Raw genomic sequence first — 19,091 nt, 5'->3', positions numbered from 1 at the left:
TTATTTAATGACTATAAATTTAATACAAGGATCAGACTGCAGCTTTGTTTCCATTTGCTTAAATCTACCCACCTTCTTTTTCACTACCATGTTATCAGCATCCAAGGAGACACATAGGAGCTGATGTACAGCTATTGCTCGTAAGCCACATTCCTATTGCAAGGTAATAAGCTTGTGTATGTATAAATATTAGTATACCCGGCACACAGTTTATTTTTTTTTGCTTGGGATTTCATCAACAATACACTCAGAAGAACAAAACACTGTTACTGAAGCTGCAGTTCAGGACACAGTAGCTATGGGGCAATACCACAGCTAAAATGTTTGTCTCTCCTGCTCCCTGCCCTCCTGCCCAGCTCTCATCCCACAGCAGAGGCCCCATCGTTTGTGCTAACTGCTCCCAGAGCTGCAGCATGCACTGAGCTTCTGAAATGGTCTGGGATAAGGAAAAACTGATTAAATGGGGTTCAGAGGGCAGTCTGTCAATTTTGCTGGTGAAGTGGAAGGGACCTGGCACTGCAACACTGGGCAGAAGAAGAAGGACAGAGAGGAGGAGGAGGAGAAAGAGAAGGAAGAGGAGGAGGAAGAGGAGGAGGAGCGGGAGGAAGAAATAATGGCTGAAGATAGATGGTATGGGAATTCCTGAAACTAGCACTGCCACTGAGTCTATCTGGTGATGGACCACAGCCAGAGCCTTTTTCTGCAATCCTTTTTCTGCACCATTGGTTATCCTCCTGTTCTCATTTTTAGGAGAAGGAATAAGTGCTCCAATACCTTTCTGGGGTTTTGCATGTGAATTGTTTTCCCTGTTTCAGTTTGTGAGAAGGACTCATATTTTTGAGCTCTCCCTCCATGCTCTTTGTCCTTTTCATATGCAGGTATGACTTCTCTGGTAAGGATTTGATGTGAATCAATGTGCATGCTGGCATCTGGGAACAAGACAGACAACTTTTTTCTCCCAGTTTCCTGTTTAATTTCATCAGGTGATAGTTCCAGTTAGTCTCAAAAGGCATAGCAAGCTGTCTTTTCTGTACAGTGAAAAAAATACTTCTTTTTACTGGGGTACAATACTGATTAAAAATCTTCAAACTACTTTAGTTAAGAAAAATGTGACTTCTCCCTTAAAAATTAGGGGTGGCAGTTTCTGATTGGTGCTGAACATCACAAAGCTGAGTAAATAATACCTGGATTCTTAGCTCACAAAATATTTCTTTTCTGTTTTGAAGCTGGTATTCCATTTTAAAGTAGCTTTTCACATAACTGAGCTGTCATCACTTGCAGACAAGGACTGAAGGTACAGATCAAGTTTGGACATGTGGCTTTATACAAGGTCTTACAGAGATCCTGATAGTGTGAAATGTTCCTGAAACATTGTTTTGACTTTCACTCAATACTTTAGTCTATTTAGTCATGTCAGGGATTTTGCCAGTGGTCTGAGATGTGTTATCAATCCTATAGACTGTCTACTCTCATGCACATGCAGAAACTATGCAGGTGCAGGAGATACCCAGACTTGGCCTTCACATCTGCCTTTAACAGTTTTCATCTTATCTCAATGATAAGGAATTTCCATGATAAAATGATTAGGCAGAAGCAATTTGATCAGATATTAAGCAATTGCTGTAGATATACTAATCTTTATTAGTTCATTGTGGAGTGACTAAGATTTTGAAAGAGATCTTGGTGACATAAAAATGAAGCGGCAAATAATTCAATTTAAAAAAATATGGAAGACATAAATTCTTGTGTGTGTGAAAGCATGAGAGAGCTAAGGAAGTATTTTCATTACATTTGTTATTCAACAAGGACCTACATCTGTTTCCAGTTTGCACTGATTATTGACACATCTGGCTATTTGGCCTTAGGAACTACAAGTTGCTGTTGTGGCATTATTCTCTGAATCAACTTTTTAGACCACCCGGAAAATAATATAGCAAGTGCTGTGAGAAGACTGTGCTATTTGTAATAAGATTACCTTTTGGCATTTAGATGTATTGTACAAATGGGATTCTGTCATCTTCTGTTTTATAAATTACAGTTTTGCATTTTTTACACCTGTGGGGAAAATAAGTCTCTAGCCAAAAGGCTTACTATTTGACAAAGATAAATCAGGATGACCTGATAGAGTTTCAAGCAGATGCCAGATACAGTAGTAACTACTTGCCTTACATGGAAAAATACCTTTGTTTCAGTAGAAACAAAATACAGCTAAAGTCACACAACTGAGAAAGATGTTTCTTTAACCTATGGTGAGATGTATTTTTTCTGATTAATATCCCACTGTTGGATGTGAATACTGTCCAAGTCTTTGACCCTTAAAACATTTTTTTCTGTAACAAATAGTTAAATTTTCTCCATCAGCAGTTTGAGAGTAGCAATCCAGTCCAAGATTGTGAAAGATATACTTTGTGAAGTACATGGTGAAGACTTTGAAAAACCAAAGGATAAGAACATAGGACAAAAGGGACCACCTAGATTACCAAGACCAGTCCTTTCCAATTGCATGCAAAAGATAGGATAATCCTGAAGGATTCACAGAACATCTACTCCAAACACCCCCTCAAACCACAGGCCAAAAACCAGTTCCAATACTTTGTCACGGATTTAAAACATAGTAGTAAAGGACTAACAGCCACAGTTTTAATGTGCCACAGGAAGGAACATGATGAAACGCTTATTTTTTTATTACAAATACTTTTAAACTCCAGTAATTTGTTGTTTTTTAAATAATAGTTTAGATAATCTATATGGCCACATGAAGCCACAATACAGCTTCACTTGCTGCATTGAATTACATGTGGAATTAATTTGATGTTCTGCATAAAACTAACATAAGCCTTGAAGATGCATAGAATAAAGATATATATTAAACAATTTGCTGCTTTTTGATGAATTGCAGGTTTGTAAATGGCTTTGTGTGCTTTCTCTGAGAAAGTTTAGCGAGCCTCAACAGTTATTTGCATTCCTTTAGATTAAGGCTGCAGTCTTTTATGTGTGTTATTGAATTTTTAATTCCTTTAATAGCTAAAGAATAAAAAGTACAGAGGGCAAGGCAGCAAAATCACTGGGAGGCAAGAGCAGAGAATGAATACTGTATTCTTTGCAGGGCTATCCTATACTCTGCTATTCTCTTTGGGCTTGCTCTTTGTCCTCTTTGACATTGTGTCCCTGTAAGTGGTCTGATTTCTCTTGTTTTCTCCTCAGGATAAGAATCTGAGGGCAGCCTTTGTGGTAGGGAATTGGCACGTCCTGCCAGGCACACTGCTGTACAGATCATTAACCTTGCCACATCTTCTGTGCACCTTCATGGCAATGGTGATGATGTCCTTTGCTAGCTGCCTGGCCAACCTACGTGTCTGCAGTTGGATAGAGCATACCCAGTTATGAAATGTCTGCACTAATGCAGTTTTCCAGCAATTAAACAGATGCAAGAACAACTGAGGCAAAACAAGTATGTAAAAATAGAATATACTCGGGGTGATTAGCTTTTTTCATGTGCATTTAGTGGACTTAGGACTTCAGCAAGACCTTTGAAAAGTGATTTAGAGCTAGTTTGATAACGACTGTTTTGAACTTTATCTTTGCAGTGCCTACAAAGTTTATGCCCAGTGCTCAGGGAATAAGTCAATGCACCTAAATCAGGTGTTCAGGCAGACTGATCAGACAAGTAAGAAAGTTAGACATCTTGAGAGGATGATTCAGTGTCCCACATGCTGGGCAATAACTTGACCAGATTTCTGAGGCCTCACAGTTAGTGTTCTCTGCAGGGAGCAGGGAGATGCCTGGTTCCCCTGCTGGATATGTTTATGCAGTTTGCATGCGGGAGATTTAGACAAAAAATAGAGACTGGGATCAGGACCTGAACCAGGTCTCCCCCCTCCCAACTGAGCAACCTACCCAAGAGGTTCCTGAATTATTTGTTGTTCTCCTCCCTGCAATAAGAGAATGATCTATCTTAAATCTGAATCTTGCTTAAAAAAACAAAGCCTTAACAGGAGGAAAGTAAAGTGTGTAGCTGGTCTACAGCATGGAGTTTAGGACACAGCTGAAGCTAAAAAGGCAAAGGCTCAGGCCTCTAAACTTCCTGCATCCTTCATGAGTGTTTAAACCATAAAACTGATATGCAGAGAGCAGGCTGTATTTAGGAAAGCAAGCTCTGCTTTTGTGAGTGCCTAATCTCAGATTGGGTACAACAGCCTGAAAACTATGTAATTAGGAGTGCTTCTCCCCAAATCCTGGGTCACCTGTCTAAATTCTGGAGAAGGGACAGGCCAGTGCTGTCTTCTGCTGGGTGGATCCCAACCATTTTCTAGTCAGAAGGAGGGCTCATTCATGCAGTGCAAGCATCTCCTTTTATGTACCGATTGTGTTAATTGACTCAAAAGTCAAGCAGGCATCTCCAAATCCCTCGGAAATGATTGCCTACAAAATCAAGAGTGTGTCTAAACTCCTACAAGGCTCAGAATTACCATTCATGGGGATTCAAACTGTTGAGGTACTGAGGTGCTTCGAGTTTTAGATAGGATTTTCAGGAAATGCACAAATGCATTCTTGAAATTTGGACCTAATCTGTCAAGTTACTCAACCGCTTTAGAACAATTTTTCCTTAGATAAAATCCCTTAAAGATTGTCTTTTTGTGAAGATGTGTCTTGCTGTGAAGTAAGAGGATACTGAATTACTTTTGGGGACTATTTTGATGTCACTCTTTTGGGTGCTGCCAAATATGTGCTCTGTTTAGTTCTTTGGCTAGCAAAGCTAAAGACAACACCTAAGAAGTTAACATTTTCAGTCAGATGGCAAAGGTTTGAAGTAGTTTTAACATATATCAGGACACAGATATTCTATTTGGATTGTATGCCAAAATTGCTTTAGTCAGGATGCAATAAACAGTTGGGAACAAAGTGCTGTAAAAACCTTCAAACAGAAATTCTTACTTGGAAATAGGATTCATCTCTTTTCTTCTGAATTCATCTCCTGAAGCACTCTGTTAACCATCTGGTATCTTCCAGGAAAGGAAAAATGTAAATTACATCTGTCCTTTGCATGGTATGGGGGCTGGGGGGACGGGGGGGACAGGACGGGGACAGCAATATTCATATCTGAAAAGGAAGAGACTCATTTCAACTTCAGTGAAAACTTTGTGCTTCTCAAACTGTTACTTGCATACACATAGAAAAAATTCTCCGTAAATTATTCTTATATGCAGTTAATTTCCATATACTCTACTGATTTACATGCACACAAAAATCTTGCAGTCTTTCTTACTTAAAAAGACCATCCTGGATCAAACTATTTGAGATGTGAGGTCATTTGTGTTCATGCAACTTCTAATATTCATGGCTTGCTGTACAATTTTCTACTGCATCTTGTGGGGTCTTGAGGCTTCCATGCCAGCATTAGTCCCAGATGTAAATGTACAAAAATTAATGGTGTAAGGATAGTTGTTCATTGACGATGTGTATGCACTGTGTATGGAGAATGGGTGAGATTTATATTATAATGGACTGTAGAGAATTCAATAAGCAGCAGGACCCTCAGGTTTTGCTCATTAAAAAAAGGAAATCCAATTATGTATTTCCTTTTATTCAGCATGTATTCTAAGTTTTTTCATCTTCATTTTGCCTAAGAACTGCCTTTCTGAAGGCTGAATACCACATCACTTCTGTTTTCATTTCTCATTAGTTTTGCCTGGAATTTCTATGCCTTACTGCCAATATTTGGTTTACCCCAGAAAGAAATTGTTTCATGGCATCACAGGAATAGATCTCTATGAGGATCTCCATTCAAGTCACTTTTTTTTTTTAATAGGAGGGCTCTGCTCCAACCTCCTGCCCCTCCAACACAGATGTTGTGCTCCAAAGGACAAAGATCTGTCAGTGACCTCCCTGAATCTACCCAAATGAGTGGTCTGTAGTGATAGCATTCAGCTAGGGAACAAGAAGCAAAGTGGAAGACTACTAGGACTATTAGTAGATGGGAAAGTCAGTGAGCAAGAAAGCAATACTTCAGAAGTGCTGTTGGGGTCACTGGAGTGGTAGTAGGTTTCCACCTACCTCAGCAGTGCTGGCTGAGTGAAAAGAATTTAAAGGGATCAGAGGGGGAGACACATACGATGAACATACCTCATGAAAGGGGTTGGAATGAGTGGGAAGATACAGCATGTGCTGTAGGGGTGGACAGCAGTAAATCTGTGCTTTCATAATCAGGTGTGACTATGCACTGAGAGTGGGATTCATTTCACAAAAAGTCAATGTTTTTGTCCTAGCTGCTCACACTCTGTGCCTCTCACAGGCAGTGGAGAGAGGTGAGTGCTTTTAAAAACATTAGTTTCTAGTTTTACTGCTTTATTGGTAAAGAACAGAAAGTTAGTTTTCCACATAATGCAAAACTTTTGTCCAATCCCTAAAGAAAGGATTTATTACTACTTTGGCAGGGAGCTGTGCTGGAAACTCCCCCAATTCAGTTCCCTGGACAATGTCCTCCACTGAAATGTGGTTTGACTGTTTTGAGCAGTGCATTGCAAATTCGCACACAGTGATATTGACATCTGGCTTTAGCATATGGGATACAGATAGTTCTTGATTGCTGAACAGCTGTGCTGCTTTGAAAAGAAACAATTGCATTTGAAGAATATGGGATATAGAGTAGGCCTTGTCCTATCCCACACATCTTGCTGACATTTCTTTTTCTAAATTACCAGTCTGTTTATTAAATTTCCACCGTATAAAACCACCAAAATTTAGAAGAGATTGAAGTAGATGGTAATATTGTCAGATATGCCAGCAAACAATCCATTGACAACACGTGTTAGGAATCAGTCCATTACAATTAGTCAAGAACAATGCCAGAAGATGATGGGACTGAGTGAGAACAAAAAAACAAGCACAAAGGAAGGAACGAGGGAAGTACAGAAGGTTCAGAAAATGTTTCCATCAATTTTGTATGTAAAAAACCACTTTGGTGAAGAGTTTTTGCAGCAATCTCAGCAATCTCAGCAACTGTATGTAGTGAGCTCATTTACACAGTAACAGAGTGCTGCTATCAGCTGAATATCAGTTGTCAGTTTGTCACGAAATAGTCCTCCAAAGCAAAGTGAGATGCACTTATACAGGGAAGGGAAGAAAATCTTGACAACCCAAATTTATCTGAAGAAAACCAAAAATCTTGGTATATCTTGTTTCAAATTATGCTGTATATAGAACATTATAAATTGAAATTGGTTGCTCAAACTTTGCTTTATTTTGCAACCCACCAGTTAATAACCCGATGTGATTTGGTGATTGCAGGACTTCATACACCATTTATACACATTTCATTTACTTTTCACCTAGTAAAAATTCTTGTAGCCAGGCTACATGTAGACACTTTCCATCAGTGCTATACCTTATGCTGTAATTTAAGGGTGATAAGTGTCATCATGAACATGAAGTCTGCCCAATGTGTGACAGTTTCATGAGTAAATTTTGTATCAGAGGTATGGTATCTGTGTCAAAGATAGTGTATCTTTAAAAATAGGTGTTTACTACTGATTTAAAGACTTCAGGACCTGAAATAATCCTGCCTAACTGAGGTGCCTATAGCAGTCACTTCAGCCTTTCTAGACAGTATTGAGTGAAATGAGAATAGGAAGTGTTATGATGAATCAAACTGAATCTAACTTTTGAAGGTGCCTATTGCATATTCAGGAAGCTGTTAACCTCCTATGTCAGTTAAATGCTTGAATGGGACAAATCTAGGACTATGTGGGCCAAAGTTCTAGCAAAAAGAAAATAAAGGGAAATGTTTTGGAATAAGGCATTAGCTATACAAAAGAACCTCCTGGCAACACAACCCTGTGAGTCATCAGAATAACTAAAACTGGCTTGCAATACAGGAAAGTGAGGGACTGTTGAACAGAGGAATAATAGTGAAATCAAAGGAAAAGAAATGAATGCTATTTATTCAATTCAGGGTAATGTGAATGAGAGCATATTTGTACTGTTCTAGCAGGTCAGTTCATGATCAAAGCCCTTTAATGCAACAGATCTCTGCACAAAATTTATTTGTACTAAAAAAACTAATGTGACAAAGAACTATGATACCAAGCAGCCAAGCAAACTAAAGATGTATTTTCAAAGTCTTTTAGATATATTTTCAAAGTCTTTTATCTTCTTACATTTTCACTCCCCAGTAGATAACCATTTTCTCATAACTCTGCCAAGTTCATGCAAGCCATATTCTTTTATTTCCTCCTCATTTGTTATTAAATTTTCCTAAAATTTGCCTTTTGTTTTCAGTATCTTTTTAGAAGCTCCTTATTGTACACTTTAAATATATGGGGGACTCCTTTCAAAGTCTTTCCTTGCTCCAGGAAAAAGAAGAGTAGAAATTTGCAGCAAAGATGCTAAATGTATTTTTCATATTATCTTCTGGGAAAAAACATCATCAGTAGCTCAACCTCCACATCCAAAGTGTCTTTAATTGATTTGGCACTTGATCTCCCAGGAATGTCAATCCTTTTCATTGTGGAGTTTGTGGCACATGTAATTTTAAAATCTGCCATGCATTCTTCCAAATTCAGTACTGCATTGTGGTACAGTAAAGAATTGCGATCGAAAATGTATTACAGGTTTTTTTACAGATTGCAAATAAAGAAATATACAAGAAGAAGAAGAAAAAAACCAAAACAAAACCCAAAACCCCAACAAAAGCAAACAAAAAAAGACACAATATCCTACAACTGAGACTGCACTTTTTAGAGCACTGGCATTTTTTCTGCTCAAAATCTGAACACTTCCCTACCAGTCTGCATGATTCATGCCTGTGTTGCTCTGTTCTTTGTTTTGACACTTAGCTGGCCCATATTAAGGTACTTTGAGAATGTACCATGATCTCCCATTTCACTGAAACATCACAGAGAGTACAAAGGCCAAATCAAAAGGTTGCCTATGAGAAGCTCCATGTTTAGCTACTTCACTTATCTCGGCACACATACCCTGCTCTCTTTTCCCACCTCATGCTAGCAATCAGGTCTCTCTGATGAGCTGAGCAATTCCTTAATCACTAGAATGAACACTGTAAGAACTATGAACAGATGAAGATTAATAAGTAATAATAAGTATTCCTACAAGTAGTTACTGGGGTTGATTTGAAAAAGCTTTTTCAAGTCTAAATCCCCACAGGTACTGAAGCTGTTAAAGTTCAAGCCAAAGCAGGAATCTCTAAGTGGGGGTGTAATGGGCCTGATCCTGTAAACATGGTCAGAGTGCAGCAAAATGTACAGGCAGGAGATGCTTCTCTCCTACACACTAGTAATGAAGCTGTTCTGAGAGGTGAGTGTGGAAGAGGCTCTCTCCTGGCAGACAGCAGGGGCTGGGTTCAGGCCATCCCCATACCTATTCTGCCAAGTTCCTTGGTTTCAGCTCCCCTTGCCACGGCTATTTAATTTGGTATAAAAGTATTCCAAAGTGAGAGTTTTCCCCTTCTTTAGGCAAATTCTCTCACCAGTTACTTGGAAGAATATTCTCTAGTTTGCTCTTAAGCAGACAGTGACTCCAAATTATAATAATTTCCAGAATCTGACTGCCTTTTGATTGATGGGCTAATTACATGAAACCTATTCTGTACTGAGGAGCTGCAGAGTGAAAACTACAATTTCCCAGGAACACGTACTCCACTTCCTCAGTTTGCCTTTCTTTGGACCTTCTGGGACACTTCAACCTGTGTGAAGGAAAATTTGATGGCCTCTTTGGTAGAGATGGGTATTAGTGAGGGGCCACATGCAAATTTATGTCAAAACCATTCTGATTTTAAAGAATGACAGTCACTTACTGCTTCCCTTTGGATTTTTTAAAAATCCTAATGCTTTTTGGAAATAGGCAATATTTTAGAGGAGATTTAATGAAGACTTTGGGGATAATTGATCATGGCATTGTCCATTTTGCAAGGTCAAAGAAGAAGTTATTAAAAATAGGAATTTTATTTAAGGAGTAGATGGCATATATTTTTAAGTGATAAACCCATAGGATGTTAGATATGTCCTCCTGGAAATTTAAAAAATGTAAACTATCATTACTCTGTTCTGTTCTGCAGTTGCAAGAGCTGGTGCCAGAATTTTTTTATGCCTATGGTAACAAAATCTCTCTCCCTCTCCCTTTGCTCTTAGCCAGCCTTCCCAAGCCAGAAATTGCAACTGATTTTAGGAAGAGGCATTTTACACTTTCTGCATGTACACATCCATGAATCCATACACAACAAGGTGGTTGTTACCTGAGTTGGTTTGGTCTTCAAAGTCCTCCACGGAACCAACGGACAAGAATGCCTTCCATGAAGAGATGACTTTTTAAAATACTAAAAAAGCAAGTTTGCTTTATAAATTGAGGAAAATCTGAATTATTCCTCTTTGCAATAAGTTGTTCTTTCTTTACATATTTCTTCTGCTTGCATTTTGTATGGCAAAATGTCATTGTCATCAACACAAGCACCATATGAGGAATGTTTCTGGCAAATGAATGCTTCTCATATGTAGGTTTTATTACTATTTTTTGTGTAAAATTTCAAAAATCCATTTTAATACCCACTGCAGTCAATGGGAAGACAGTTGTCAACTCCCACGGACTTCAGATCAAGGCACAGTGTTGGGAAATGGGTGTACTAAAGCCCATTTGGGTGTACTAAAGTCCAAAACAGAATTGTTTTTTGGGCTTTGCATTTTTAAACCCTCTTGTCTTTGTTTTGTGAGCCACATAGTTTGTGATCAATAAAAGACGTTATGCTGTCGTACATGCTGTAACTGAACCAACAACTTAAGTTGCACTGTAACTAAATCACAACCTTTGGACAAGTTACAAGGAAAATGTATTTGCTTTATTGATTTTTAGTCTCTTCTATGCTGATTGATCATTTATGTTAAATACAAGGACTGAAAAAAGGATATGCAAATGAGTAATTTTTTAGTCTGACTAAATGTTGTATACAACAAAATAATCGTTTGTGATTTCACATAAGAAAGGATTTAATTTATTCCTTTACTACCACTGTTTGCAAATACTTTAAAACAGAAGTAGTAAGAAACTAGCTTAATTATTAATTTTGTTGAGGAACCAGACAGGGACATGCTCTGATTTTTTGAATATTTTCTGACAAAAATAACTTGTATTGTAGCAGCCAGAAGTCTGAAGCAGGCTAGGGGAAAAGGTGTCATAGGTATGTTACAGACTTCTTGGAAAAGTGTTTCTTGTTCTGGTAACAGTGCCGTCTGAATTAGGATAGTTCCACTGACTACATCTTTGCTCTCTTTGTTCTCTACAAAATTGTTCTCTAATTGTATTGAGATTAAACATATGGTGTTGCTTCTGCTGTCTGATTAACTGCAACATTTTTGTAGAGAAGAGAAATCAAAGAGATTTCAAATTAGCTGTGAAAATGCTTGCCCTGCAATTCTTTAACAAATATTTGAACAAACTTTTATAAGGAATTTGAAGGAAATTATATTATGTGTTTCTTTAGGCACTGTCATCAATCCAAAACAATAACCTCAGGAAAATCTGTAGAATCATATATATTGTTCTTTAACAACAGACGGAGACAGAGCTTAGCTCCATGGTGAGGACTGCTGTGCAAGAAAGGGAATTTTACAGAATCACAGAATATGCTGATTTGGAAGGCACCTATCCCAGGAATCACACCACGTGCCTGAGAGCATTGTCCAAATGCTTCTTGAACTCTGGTGGGTTTGGTGCTGTGACCACTTCCCTGGGGAGCCTGTTCCAGTGTCCAGCCACCCACTTGGTGAAGAAAATTTTTTCCTGATATCCAATCTAAACCTCCCCTGATTATTTTAGCTCAGGAGCACTCTGTACTAGCAGGGCCATAAAGCTTCCAGGAAGAACTGGCTGGCACTCAGCTTGCCCTTGGTATCAACAAGAGAGTCTCAGGGCTTTTCTGTGTGTCCACATAAACATACACGCATACCAAACGTGGGAAATTGTCTGAAAAAGACTGCAGGTCAAGCATGGATTGGACAGGAATAGATTGCTGCTCTCAGAAAACCCTTTTACAGGTAGCACTTTTACAATAGCTATTAGTAATGTGTCATTATTATTTGATAGCACTTTATGGACATTGAACAGATGTGTGTGCCTTTGAAACTCGGTATAAAACATTATAATCATGTTCAGAAATTATAAAACGAAAGTCATCTGATGTTTAGTTCTCATTTCCAAACCAAACATTAAGAGATCACATAAATAGCTGAGTTAGGGGGACGTTAAATGACAAGTTGCACGAAGGGGCTCAGAAATGGTATTTGTTTGAACTCATAACTATCCATCCTTCTGCAGGGTAGATAAGGCATTGACAAGCAAAACATGAAAGAAAAAAATAAAAGGCATAGGCTCTTTCCCAGTCCACTCTTATTCTCAGGAGCTCTGTACTCTGTGTGATTGTGTACTGTGCTCCTGATTTCAGGCTTCCTGCTGCTGTGTCTATCTAGTAACTATTTGTTCAAATGCATGATACTAGAAAAGCACTGACACATGTTCATTTCTTTATATGTACACAAGTCAAAAGTGGTGTATTTTTGGAACTAAACAAAGGCAAGCTTACCAGATGCTTTTACATACTGAACTAAAGCATTGCACTCTTCTTCCCAAGATAATGATCCATGAAAATGCTCTTTAATATTCTTCACTCCTTTCTTATTATCTGAAACAAATGTCTGTGTGTTGTCCCTGCTTCAAGAAATTATATATATATCTCCTTCAGAATGCAAGCAACAAGATGACCACCGTTTCTTTATAAATTATCAAGGAACTGAACTTTAATTTTCTGTTAAAAAAATCTGAAAGGAAAATTAAGTTTGAATTAGTAAACTGGCATAGTAGATTAGGAAAGAAAAGCAGGAAGATGTATGATAGGAAAATAGGAAAGAAATTGGACAAGTGCTTTTGTGTCCATTTTGAAGGGTAAAATATATGCATCTTGAGATTCAAATACAGATTGGCAGACATAGCTTTCATTTAGGTTGGAACTTTCCATGGTCTAACAGTCTCACCTGTCCTGCATGTGCAATATTTGAGACTTCTAGTCTTATATAATAAAATCGCAGAAGTTCTTACGTAGTACAAGGGATTCTAATCCACTCTAATTTTTGTCTTATAATTTTACAGTTATTACTCGTTGAATGAACATACTTATATTGTTATTTTAAACTTATTATACAGAGAACTTCTCACACTATGCAAGCAGTGCAGCCCTCTCTTGTTAGTGACTCATGTATGAACTTACCCTCTTTCTCTTCAGAATTATTCCATTCTGTGAATGAAAGAAAAACAAAGGGAGTGGTGGAAATCTTCAATTTCAGACTACATGTTGTTCATGAACTGTTTGTTTAACTCTATTTGTATTGGTTGGGTTGATATCTTTGTCACATGATAATTTTTTTCCTCCATGATCGGAAGCTAAAAATGAATCACAAAACAATCAGCAGTGACTAACAGCAATCACTCTCGTTTTTGTTATCTAGTCACAACAGCAGTTGGGAAACATTTTAGTCCCAAATATTTTCAGAGTAACCTGGCAATTGTCGGCATTCTCAGAATAGAGAATGTGATTGAGAATGACCTACACTGTCCATGTTCATTCACACACATATTCGTTGATACAAAGATCTATTCACCACAGAATGATTTTTCACAGCTTCCCTGACTCACATATTTCACCACCAGTAACTTATAGGTGCAATTTGGTGACGCTGTCATATACAGCTAAGTGACGTAAGTTATAGGTCCAAGTCCTGTTTGCACAAGCAAATCCTGCAGACGAGAATTTACATCAATGACAATGCAAAATCCATTGTCCCTCAGCTTTTGCAGGTGGAAACCCCCTGGGAAGTTGGTCCTGAATGATTTTCTGTTAATTATCTCATATTTGTCCTTTCTACCTACAGTCACACAGAGACTGTTTTGTGCCTCCAGTAAACATCCTGGCAGAAGCTAAAAATGAGAACCTAAAGATGTCCTGTGTCAGGAAAGAGATCGTAACCTGGGTGAATGAGTGCCCCAGCTCTTCTGCCACCATGAATCCTTTAGGAAGGTGCTTTAAAATCTGATTTCAAGCCATGGAAGCTGCATTTTTTTAATATATATTTGTGGCTCTGCCCTCACAAATCTATGATTCATGACAGGAATGCAGCTTGGATCTCTTGCAATGTAAGCAGCTGCAGATACTTGAAATACTTGGATACATGTGATCCAGCAGCTTGCTATAAATTTGCCCCTAAAAATAAAGTAACAAGTGATTGAACAGTGAAAGGAATTAAACACGGCAGTGAGTGAATGGAATGCATAAGTCCCTACCTCAGAAACTTTTATTAATGCAATTGCTATAATTAAAACCAAAATGAAAAAAGAAACACTCTAGGATACTATCTTTGAACAAACTTGCCACAAGATTACTTAAAGGGTTTTTATAAAATATTGTTGGACACTGAAATAAAGTATTTGCTGGTATGTAATGTCATTGAGCATGATATTTATGTTACATCATCTGAGAGTCAACTGTATTTCCACTTTCTGTGAGTTACTGATCTAATTTGGTTTCAGATTTCCCCTAACTTTTTACCATGTGAACAAAATAGGCAAGTAACAGCCCTGAACTTTTGATACCAAAAGGATGTTTTGCCGTATGATTTATCTGAAAGCTGACTGAAAGATTTCAGGATAAACAGAAGAATTCCCACTGACAACAATCAGCTTTGAATCTGTCTCTGATGACTGAAAGTCACGGTTTATGTAGTCTCTTATATTTGTATTTCTCATTCATTTGCCCTCATTTTAAGAACGAAGCGTCTGTGTTCAGTAATCCACACAGGGTGAAACAGCATGTCAGCATTTCTCTGAGCTGATACTTCCATGTCATCCATGTTTACAAATACAGTTTTAATATAGAACCTTGGAGAAAATGGAAAATTTTAGAAGAGAGATTTCATGGTCAAATCATATAATTAGATTCCACTAGGAAGTCTGAGTCTGAGCTCTCTAGGGTCTTGGTTGAGGATTTCAACCTAGAAGCCAAAGAGTAAATGAGAATTGGATTTAGCTACACTGCAAACTTCAGTTCTAGAAGAAGAAGTAGGTTTGTTTTTTTTTCTAAGAGACCCCTTTGAAGATCTGTATAGCCTTCTGCATACAAGCTTCCTCTTCTGCAGGCCTTTTTTTTCTGCTGTCCTGTTTCCTCTCTTACCCATGCACAACAAAAACAAAGGTGTAAAACTCTATATTATTGAAGGGGGATAAAATAGACACAGATTTTTCAAGTACTTGTGTGCCTCCCTTTGTAGTGTATGGTGGCTGAACTCTTAACTCCTAAATTTCTTTGTCTAAAGGCTGGGCATTGGCACTGAGCTCATCTCCCAGGCTCCCTCTTCATCTGGAGAAAGATTAAAGGTATCTCTAGAAGGGACAAGTGTGTTGGGGATTGAACTGGGGAGGAATGCCAGTGGAAAAGCTGACTGAATGTTAAAACACATTGCTATTTCTTGAAATCTCTGCTGAGTTAATTGTAACTCAGCCCTTGCACTGACAAAACTAATTCTGAAGTTGATTTGTTTAAAAACACATCTGCCTGGATACAGCATTTCTGTTTTCTTCCCTGACGCTCTCTCAGCTCTTATCTCAGTAAAATCTATGTATTGCAGTGCAGTAGCAGTATTGCAGTCTTGTTCAAATAAATGTAATACCATTTCTCTCTGAAGAGCCCTGTCCATGTGCGTCTGTCAACTGTGCTTTGTATCTCCCTCTTTAAATGTGATAGGACGGGAGGAAAAAAACTGTTTAGTTTGCTCTTGAATGCTGCACAAGCTGTTTAATATGCTTCTTATGAATTACCATTAAGAAAGGATTCCACATTTTAAAGGAGGCTTAGGAGGATATAGGTAAGTGTGAGTGTGGTCTTTTCAGAAGAATGTTTGATTGAAGACCTGTTTTTGGACATGAGGTAAGGAAAAAGATCACTTAACCTCACTTGAATAAGTGGAGATTAAAGGTTAAAAGCTTTAAAGCTTTAAAATGCATTAGCAACAGAACAGTAAATACAATCCATGGAGACATGGAGGAATTAGCAAAACAAATGTTAAACTAAGAAATGCACTCTAAGATTCACTGGAATCTCCACACAAAGTCTGAATGTAGAGCACATTTAAATGTTTCACAGGTTGTTTTAAAATTGTCTTTGTATTCCTTATATTGGCTCTAATGGACATAATACTAAGCCTTGCCATGAATTATGCAAGCAACTTTTATGTAGATGTTTCCATGTTTTAGCCTGCCTGGAGTTTTGTAGTTTTAAAGGGCAAATTTTACCATATACCTCATTTAATCTAATGTTTATTTGCTTGGCGTGTACTGCTGATGTATCAGTAGTGTAGTCACAATCCTGTTCAAAACATTCCTGTACAGTATTAAGGAAAACAAAGTTACTGTCATCAGTGATGTAACCTTATTTTATTGCAGACACAATATAATTTTTTAGAAGTATAACATCTGCTTAATAACAGCATTTGACTTATATATCTATATTTTAATTTGTATCATGGCTACATTCAACAAATGGTTTGTTTCTATGTTTACTAATTATTATGGCTCAGTAAGTCCCACAAAGCATAGAACACTTTCTGAAAACAGTTCCTTCACAAAGCAGAGGAGTGATCCCAGGCAGGGCACACTGGAACAGCCTAATTGTAAAGTAGGGAAGCTGTATATCAACAGATCATATCTCTACGTGAAAAGGTAGAACAAAAAGTAAAATTGTAATTTTTAACTATCTCTACAATTGAAAGAGTGATTATATATATATATATATATATTTAATATATATATGAAATGTAATGTTAATAGTGGATATAGTAGTGAATATCGGATAACAGCTGAGGTTCTTCCAGGGTTTTCAAACTGGCAGTACCCAGACAACGAGACAACACAGTCAAAATCAACACCTCTGCTCGATCTTCTGCACACAGGGCAAAATATTACTGATGGTGGAAACCTTGTGTTTGCAGATGCAAGAGGTTTGGGATTTCACCCACAGAAGTCACTGTCAAGATTTTGGTCCACTACAATCATGTGATGACATGGTGCATAGGTGACACTATGCAGAGCAGAAAACAATCAAAGATTTAAAAACATAGATTATATTCAATAGTCTGCAAGTGTAATTATATCTTTTAAAAGAGTGGGAAATTTGAAATATGTGGTAGTTTTTTGCTAGCATGAGCCACACCTTTCTAAAATTTGACTTCTTAAATATTCCAGTTAATATATAACAAATTGCTCTCATTGCAGAATGTTCAGATATAAGAGCTTCTCGAGAGTGACTGAACTTATTTTGAACTTTTATTTTCATTTAAACTCTCCATTAAGGAATTTGGGAGGGTGAGCAGGGTAGAAAGGCATTTGTTTAGATTCTGCTTTTAATAAAGTTTTAACACTTTGATATCAGTCTCTGATTAGATGCAGTATCCCGCATTCCAAAGTGAAGACAGGCTATTTGCTCCCTCTCTCCTCCACCCAACACATATCTTACTTCTGTCTTTTAAGCAGAGCCTCTGATTCAGCCTAATTATTGTCATTAGCAGCAGTTTTCTGCAGAGCAGCATTCCTTGCTGTGGCCTCTCCTTTTCAACTCAATAAAGGATTATCCTAAAACCCAGTCTATTAATCCTATTTCCAGTTACATTGTGAGGGGGAGGGTACCAGATTCCCTGTGCCCATACTGTGTTTGAAGCTTGGCCCCAAATAATGGATTTTCCTGGTGTTTATCACATTACTGTGTAAAATGCCTAAGGATGGGATTCATCTGCAGTGTAGATGTCTGCATCCAAGCAAGTCCTGGTTCCTTTTATAGTCAATAGATATCAATAGACACTCTGAGTGTGTGATTCATCCCATCTCAAGATAGACGTCTAATTTGGGTCAGGTGACTCACTCCCTGGAAGTACTTATTGACTATAAAGGGAATCTGAATGACTAACTCAGAGATTTTTAAAGCAAGGTGAGCTGAAACTCATCCTACATGCTTCACATCTTCAATACCCTTCTCCTTGAACAGTTACTCTCACTGTATTTAACCCAGATGCTTCACAGAGCTTGCGACCATTTTCCAATTCTCCTGTGAAATCCAGTCCCCAGCTTTCATTTCAGTTCTTCCCACCTGGAAAGATAGTCCTCAAACCTTGCCAGTCTTCTTTTCCCCGGATACTTAATGACCCCATTAGTCATCCTTCCTTGTCTATAATCACCCAGGACTTCAGCCCTGGTATCAAATATTGTTTCATCTTTTCATGCTTGCTTCCTGAGGCAAGTTCTTTTTCTTAGCTCACCTTCAATTCAAAGAAAGAAAACCTGTTTCTTTGCTTACTATTAGGAAATGGTATAGAATTTAGAAGTTCCATAATATTAAATCATAAGAAATAATTGATTGTTTGTTTTACATTTAGGATTTTCATCAGCCATTTTAGTGGTTGCAGCATGTGGCTTTCCAGCTACGTCAATTTAGCTCTACCTCCCTCTCTGGCTACATTTATTCACCAGGGAAATCCCAGTGGAACTTGTATTTGCATTTTCAAAAATAAATAATAATTTTTAATTTTGGCCAATGTCTTCCTCCTGTAGTAAGCGAGAGAGTTACTGACTGGGAGTCTCTATCTCTCATGTGGTCACATAAATTAGAGTCCTGATCGACGATGACAAGCATTCTGCTAGCCAGACAAACATTAATCTGGTTAACTCCCCTTCTTCCCACTCCTTCCTGACACAGAGGAAAGAAGTGCCTCTGGAGAAAGTTTGAGAAGTGAAAGTTGATTTTGTTATAATGAGGCAAGGGGGCTTCAAACATCTTCAGGAGTTTATGAAAATTCTAAGCAGAAAAGAAAGAATCTACACAAAGCATAAAAGGACTGTTTCTTGCTTGCTTTCTTTTACAATAAACAATGAAAATAACTATTTTCATTGTTTATGAGATCTTGAAAAAAATTTGAACATATTCACTCAAATATTTAAATCTGGAAATCTGAGAGTCAATTTTTTAAATATAACTTTTCCTGTAGAAAACAAAC

General features: G+C 37.8%; 1 long non-coding RNA gene across 1 annotated transcript; it reads right to left on the bottom strand.

The window, feature by feature from the left end:
• Positions 1-598: 598 nt before the first annotated feature.
• On the bottom strand, positions 599-13,355 carry LOC146444644 (uncharacterized). The gene is made up of 3 exons (XR_014850187.1): positions 13,268-13,355; positions 4,936-5,100; positions 599-929 (listed from the first exon to the last, which is right to left on the bottom strand). It is a non-coding gene; the product is annotated as an uncharacterized LOC146444644 (long non-coding RNA).
• Between the last annotated feature and the right edge of the window lie 5,736 nt (positions 13,356-19,091).

Source organism: Lichenostomus cassidix, chromosome 1 (assembly GCF_008360975.1).
Source record: "Lichenostomus cassidix isolate B80296 chromosome 1, HeHo_3.0, whole genome shotgun sequence".
Classification (NCBI taxonomy): domain Eukaryota; kingdom Metazoa; phylum Chordata; class Aves; order Passeriformes; family Meliphagidae; genus Lichenostomus; species Lichenostomus cassidix.
The sequence above is the reverse complement of the archived record's forward strand: the minus strand, read 5'-3'. Positions and strand labels throughout refer to the sequence as shown.